Genomic DNA, 7628 nt, shown 5'->3' on the forward strand with positions numbered 1-7628 from the left:
CTAGCTCGTAGTCCTGTGTTGTTTTGATATTGGTTTGGTAGTCTACTTGTTATATTGTTTCTTAGTCACTGCCTTGCTCTTGTTCCTGCGTTTTAGTTCTTTGTCCTTGTTCCCAGTCCTGTACCTTAGTTCATGTTAAGTGTTCACTCTGGTCTGTTTTGTGTTCAGTAACCTGTGTTCCGTCTGTTCTCCCAGTTGTCACTCTGCCTGCATGTCAGTCTCTCTATTCACTGTCTCTCTCTGCCTGCCTCGTTAATCTCATGTCCTTCACCTGTGTTGCTCCCGCCCTGCTCGTTAGTCCCTGTGTGTGTGTGTGTGTGTGTGTGTGTGTGTGTGTGTGTGTGTGTGTGTGTGTGTATGTGTATATATACCTGGTGTTTCTGTCTTGTCTTTGTCGGGTCATTGTATGCTGTCCCCTGGAGTTGCTGTGAGGTTGTCTGTCGTGTCTCCCGTGTCTCCCTGTTACGCTGCTCCCTTTGGAACTCTGTTTAGACCACCTTTGTTTTCGGACTCTGTATTCAGCCACTCAACTGTAAGTGTGCTCGCTTTTTGTTACATTAAAACCCCATTGTACTATACCTCTTCCTGCCTTGCGTCATGCATTTGGGTCCTCCAACCTGCCTCACCCATACCAAACCGTGACATATACAAGTGTTTCAATACCATTTTATACTGACAAATAGCACAATATCCAAGCTCCATCGTATTAGGATAAGTTACTTCGCTAGTATAAATTCTCAGTCTTCTACAACTTTCAGCCTCCAGATTCAATCTATGACTGCATTTAATGTTTGACAATTTAAATAACTATAAACGTCAATGGATTCCACCACAGCCAGGCAGTCTACATCTACAATAAACTGGCAAATTGGTAACATTAGTGAATTCAAGTAAGTTAACTGTTATATATATATATATATATATATAATATAGTGCCAATTCAGCCCGACTGACATTGTTCATCTTCACATCCTTTTCACGACTGAAAGTTGTTTTGTTTGTATGTTTTCTGTTATAGATGCCCTGACTGAACCAACAGAAGTATTTGACTTTGCCCAGGCAGCACAAAAATGGCTTCCAATGCCCCAGACCTGATGGGTGGACAGAGCAGAACAGGAGTAGTGAATAATTTTTTTTATTCCATAAATAAACTGATTAAATTGTCCGTTGTCATTTATAAATTTTTAATCTTTTAGTCTCTTTTCTGTGGTTTAATATTGGTTGTCAAGTTGATTGTTAGGTAGGCTATCATTTCAGCATTGTTTCAATAGTAATATTGGTTATAATAACACTGAAGTCACGTTGATTTTTAGTTAGCTATGATTTCAATGTTGTTTCAATATTTAAAAAGGGTGCAAAATGATGATGAATCAACATGAAATTAGTGTTGACAGCAGAATGTTGATTCAACATGGTTTCAACGTTGTTTCAATAGTTATGCTGGTTGAAATACTATTGAAGTCACGTTGATTGTTAGTTAGGCTATCATTTCAACATTGTTTCAATAGTAAAATTGGTTGAAAGAACATTGAAGTCACGTAGATTTTTAGTTAGCTATCATTTCAACATTGTTTCTATATTAAAAAATGGTGCAAAATGAAGATAAATCAACATCAGAGACTGACGTCGGTAAAACGTGCTGACCATTGACTGACTGCCATTTTTGCCAGCTAGCTACAGGTCAGGATCTAAACTGTGTGTGGTCTCACAAACAGTCCAGGTTCATTTAGTGAAAGTGTTTGGAGTAAAGCAGCAGTCCTCCAGCTCAATTCTGAGCTCCATTAGAGGGTCTAAATATGGATTTCAGAAGCTAAAAGTTTAATTCTGTCCTGAAGTCTTTAACTTTAGTTAGGGCCCGAGCACGATCGTGTGAGGTCCCTATTGAATTTGCTCGGATTATATATATATTTAGGGCCCGAGCAAGACCGTGTGAGGTCCCTATTGAATTTGCTCGGATTATTTTTTTAGGGCCCGAGCACGACCGTGTGAGGTCCCTATTGAATTTGCTCGGATTATTTTTAGGGCCCGAGCACGACCGTGTGAGGTCCCTATTGAATTTGCTCGGATTATATATATATATATATATTTTTTTTTTTATTAGGGCCCGAGCACGACCGTGTGAGGTCCCTATTGAATTTGCTCGGATTATATATATATATATATATATATATATATATATATATATATATTTAGGGCCCGAGCACGACCGTGCGAGGTCCCTATTGAATTTGCTCGGATTATATTTTTTAGGGCCCGAGCACGACCGTGTGAGGTCCCTATTGAATTTGCTCGGATTATATTTAGGGCCCGAGCACGACCGTGCGAGGTCCCTATTGAATTTGCTCGGAATTTTTTTTTTTTTTTTTTTTTTTTTTCTGCAAAGTAGGCCCAAATGACATGGCCTAAACATTCTCGAAAACTCACCAAAATTTGCAAACATGTCAGAACCGGTGAAAAATTTCGTATTCTACAAGTTTCGCACATGGGCGTGGCAAAATGACTCGCTAGCGCCACCTAGAAAATTGGAAATGATTAGCCCCTCGTTCACGTTCAACCTACATGTACGAAATTTTCTGGGGACACGTATCGTATCAAGACGCACAAAAAAGCCTCAAGAACCCATAGCCTAAAGTAAACAGGAAGTCGGCCATTTTGAATTTTATGTCCATTTTTGGATGATTTACACACTTCGTACTTTAACGAACTCCTCCTAGGGATTTAGTCGGATCGACGTCAAATTTCTGCTGTGCCTTCTAAAGGCATTGACGATGAAAAGTTGTGCTATTTGCGAGTTTTCGTCAATGGGCGTGTCCGTGGCGTTGATGATTCGCAATGAAACAGGAAGTTGTTGTAACTTCAGTGTACATGCTCACATCTGGACCAAACTGTACATGTAGGATGAGAGTCCCGCCCTGAACACATGTACATGCTGACATTCACAGACAGTCATAGCGCCACCTGCTGGCAACAGGAAGTGACTTTTAACGAAGCAGCCCCCGCCGCACGTTTCACCTACGTGCACGAATTTTCTGTGGTACGTGTATCTTGTCCAGACGCACAAAAAAGCCTCTTGGAGCGATGCCCTAAAATCAACAGGAAGTCGGCCATTTTGAATTTTACGTCAAATTTTGGATGATTTACACACTTCGTACTTTAACGAACTCCTCCTAGGGATTTAGTCCGACCGACTTCAAATTTGTGCTGTGCCTTCTAAAGGCATTGAAGATGAAAAGTTGTGCTATTTGCGAGTTTTCGTCAATGGGTGTGTCCGTGGCGTGGCGTCAGAGATCAAGTCTTCGCCATGACACAGGAAGTTGTTGTAACTTCAGTGTACATGCTCACATCTGAACCAAACTTTACGTGCTTGATAACTCTCCCACCCCGCTATGGAGGACCGATCCTGACACAGTCAGAAATAAATACAGAAATAAATAAATGCTCAATAAATAAATAAGCATCCAATTAAATACACAAAAAAATAAAGTAAATAAATAAATGTAGGTAGTAATTAAATTATACAAGGAGACATAAATGTATATATTTTAATTAGTGCCTTTACTTATTCACCTTTGTTATAATTACCTTATTTGTTTATTCAACTTTATTTCTTACAAATTTTTTTAATGTATTTATTAGGGCCCGAGCACGACCGTGCGAGGTCCCTATTGAATTTGCTCGGATTATATATATATTTTTAGGGCCCGAGCACGACCGTGCGAGGTCCCTATTGAATTTGCTCGGATTATATATATTTTTTTTTTTTTTTTTTTTTTTCTGCAAAGTAGGCCCAAATGACATGGCCTAAACATACTCGAAAACTCACCAAAATTTGCAAACATGTCAGAACCGGTGAAAAATTTCGTATTCTACAAGTTTCGCACATGGGCGTGGCAAAATGACTCGCTAGCGCCACCTAGAAAATTGGAAATGATTAGCCCCTCGTTCACGTTCAACCTACATGTACGAAATTTTCTGGGGACACGTATCGTATCAAGACGCACAAAAAAGCCTCAAGAACCCATAGCCTAAAGTCAACAGGAAGTCGGCCATTTTGAATTTTACGTCAAATTTTGGATGATTTACACACTTCGTACTTTAACGAACTCCTCCTAGGGATTTAGTCCGACCGACCTCAAATTTGTGCTGTGCCTTCTAAAGGCATTGAAGATGAAAAGTTGTGCTATTTGCAAGTTTTCGTCAATGGGCGTGTCCGTGGCGTGGCGTCAAAGATCAACTCTTCGCCATGACACGGAAGTTGTCGTAACTTCAGTGTACATGCTCACATCTGGACCAAACTGTACATGTAGGATGAGAGTCCCGCCCTGAACACATGTACATGCCGACATTCACCCACAGTCATAGCGCCACCTGCTGGCAACAGGAAGTGACTTTTAACGAAGCAGCCCCCGCCGCACGTTTTACCTACGTGCACGAATTTTCTGTGGTACGTGTATCTTGTCCAGACGCACAAAAAAGCCTCTTGGAGCGATGCCCTAAAATCAACAGGAAGTAGGCCATTTTGAATTTTACGTCAAATTTTGGATGATTTACACACTTCGTACTTTAACGAACTCCTCCTAGGGATTTAGTCCGACCGACTTCAAATTTGTGCTGTGCCTTCTAAAGGCATTGAAGATGAAAAGTTGTGCTATTTGCGAGTTTTCGTCAATGGGTGTGTCCGTGGCGTGGCGTCAGAGATCAAGTCTTCGCCATGACACAGGAAGTTGTTGTAACTTCAGTGTACATGCTCACATCTGAACCAAACTTTACGTGCTTGATAACTCTCCCACCCCGTTATGGAGGACCGATCCTGACACAGTCAGAAATAAATACAGAAATAAATAAATACTCAATAAATAAATAAGCATCCAATTAAACACACAAAATATAAAGTAAATAAATAAATGTAGGTAGTAATTAAATTATACAAGGAGACATAAATGTATATATTTTAATTAGTGCCTTTACTTATTCACCTTTGTATTTATTTACCTTATTTATTTTCACCCATGGTATTTATTTCTGCCTGTCTTTTTTAAATTTTTGTATGCATTTCTGCCTCATTATGCAAATGAGGAGGGGCTGTGTCTCAAGGGTCATCTTCTCTGCTATTGGTGGACCAGTCAGACAGGAGAGCTCCTACTCTGCCTGCAGACATCAACGATCTTGCCCCTCACACAGTCAGATGGCTTCCTTCAGTGCGCTGAGGTGTTTAACAACTCTGAAGACAATACTACCAGCAATGTCTTCCTTCTCTTTTCACGTAGACGCTCCGACAGACAGTGCTTTCAGTTTGCTGCATGCATGGACACAGAACTGCGGTATAGGGAGAAGCACACGGTCAGCTGGCTGCAGCTAAAGCTGGAGTGCACTCATATTCAATTCTGTATGGTAAATTCAGTTTTAACGGAGCAGAGCGAGCTGACAGGCAGAGTTAGAGACTTTTTCTGTCTGTTTCTCTCTTTACAAAGACGCATGTTGCAGTCAGAGTCTTCTCTGAAGAGGGCTATGAAGTCTCAGTAGTACCCGATGCGAGCACGACATACAACACAATTTATCAAATTACACAACGGATATACAGTATGAAAATAAGATTGATTGGATTATACTCACAGGAAGTATAAAACCTGTTACATGCGTAACACAGTAATGTCAGGGAAATTACTTTACTTAGATTTAAGTACTGCAGTTGTACATTTGAAATACCTTCCTAACTTTCTGATAGGAAGCCTTCTTGAGGTGGTATAAAACATTTCTTCTTATATTCTGATTTGAGTTGTGGACAACTATGACCACATGAATTAAAAAATTAAACATTTCACTGCCCAAGTCAGCTATAACACAAGTCTTGTTCATCAGACTACATGCTGTGGACAGATTTTGTCCCAGGATTTATTATGCATTTCTTCTTCTTCGTTGCATGATTTAGAATAATAAGGTGAAAAATGGGTCTATTCTGAGTTCATCCTGCACTGCAGCAGCTAATAAAGTCCATTTAATCCCAAAAACGCTTTTCTTTTAGGCAGGCTGGAGCAGAAAACAACTCACCTTTCTCAAGTTGTACAGTAATGTCACATGTGTATGAAGGTGGATCAAACAAGCTAATCTTAAATGTCAAAGTAGAGAGGAGCCTAGTAGGCCTATTTATTTTCATTCATTACACAATATGAATAAGCTATGCAGACAGTTGTAAAGAAAGAACATCTTTTTCTTCTGTTCTCTACTTGTTATAGTTACACAGTATTAGGGGTGTGGGCTGTATTAAAAGTATCCACTGTTCTCCCATGCTCTAACACACAGTAATGATGAAATGTGTGCTGTTCTCACATTCTTCCTCTGTATGTACACATAAACAACAAGGCAGGGAAATATAAAAGGAATTTATTTTATTGTTTGTGTACATTATTGTTCAGTGTACATGGTCACATCTGAAACAAACTTTACATGCTTCATAACTCTCCAACCCCACAGACATCTACACGTCAATACCGATTTATATTCATAGCGGCAAGTGCTATGTAGCTCCACATAGGGGACACAGGAAGTGACATATAGCACCTTCATGCGGCATCGGAACCGCGTAGGAAATTCACAGCCGCACCGGCAGAGCTCCAGAATGTGCAACTCGGCCGGCTCACGCGCGGACGCGCTTACAAGTGCGAGGGCCCGCCCAACGCTGCTTGCAGCTTTAATTTTGTTTTACATCTTTACTTTACATCTTTTAAACCAAAAAAATCATTGTGTTTATTTTTGTTGCTTTAAATGTTTACTCTTAGTGAATTAACTTACAGATTAATTTTTAGCCTCTGCTGTGGACTGATTACGTATTAAGAATTTACAAAAACTTAACACACATCTTAAACATAAAACAATAAACACACACATTCAATAAACACTGCGACTGCATCAAAAGTGTCCACACTTCTTATTTTTATTTGTCAATAGTTGGCGATTTTAAGTTAAGACTCATATTTCAAGTACTTTCACCTTGTGTGCACAACTTTAAATGGACATCTAGGCCAGAAGCAAACAGAGCATTCCGCAGAACATACTGCAACGGACACATCTTCAACACAGCTCAAAAAAGCCACGTGTGCTTACGTCTTCCCAAAGAATTAACCTCACGATGCGTCTTGTCTGTGTCGAGTGCAGCCCGCAGCTGCCCCCAGAACCTATTATTCCTCCTTCTCAGAGTTGCTGCATGGGTTAAAAACACCACTCTGCCCTTCATACAGGGATTTTATAGATCAAATTCATAGAATTTAGACCTGTTGTGCTCACTGGATTATTTTAGCTGTTAACCTGAAAATTCATTATATGACACATTTGTCCCGAGCACTGCTCGCAGAGAGATCAGCCAGGACACTGTCCCCAGACTTGGATCCTCTTTGAATCTTAGATGTTCTATAATAATCTTAGATATTATTCACAGCCAGATTATAGTTACTTCACTGATTGTCTTTGATCTTGTCAAACACAACATGGTAAGGCAAAAATAAAATAAATTTGCAATTACTAGTTGTTGTTTTGTTGAGATGCTGATTTTGTGACGCCAATTGCTGAAGACATATTGTGAGCCAGTTTCAGGTGTGAAGAAGTTTCTGATGAAGACTTAACATAGCATGGTG

General features: G+C 39.9%; 1 long non-coding RNA gene across 1 annotated transcript; it reads left to right on the top strand.

Moving 5' to 3' along the window:
- The first annotated feature begins 399 nt into the window (after nt 1–399).
- Nucleotides 400–1181, top strand: LOC119912219. Its single transcript, XR_005446098.1, has 2 exons — nt 400–532; nt 1019–1181. It is a non-coding gene; the product is annotated as an uncharacterized LOC119912219 (long non-coding RNA).
- Nucleotides 1182–7628: the final 6447 nt, after the last annotated feature.

The sequence above is a fragment of the Micropterus salmoides genome, unplaced genomic scaffold (genome assembly GCF_014851395.1).
Source record: "Micropterus salmoides isolate LMB-PRFRI ecotype aquatic unplaced genomic scaffold, ASM1485139v1 Ms_hic_scaffold_2, whole genome shotgun sequence".
NCBI classification, from domain to species: domain Eukaryota; kingdom Metazoa; phylum Chordata; class Actinopteri; order Centrarchiformes; family Centrarchidae; genus Micropterus; species Micropterus salmoides.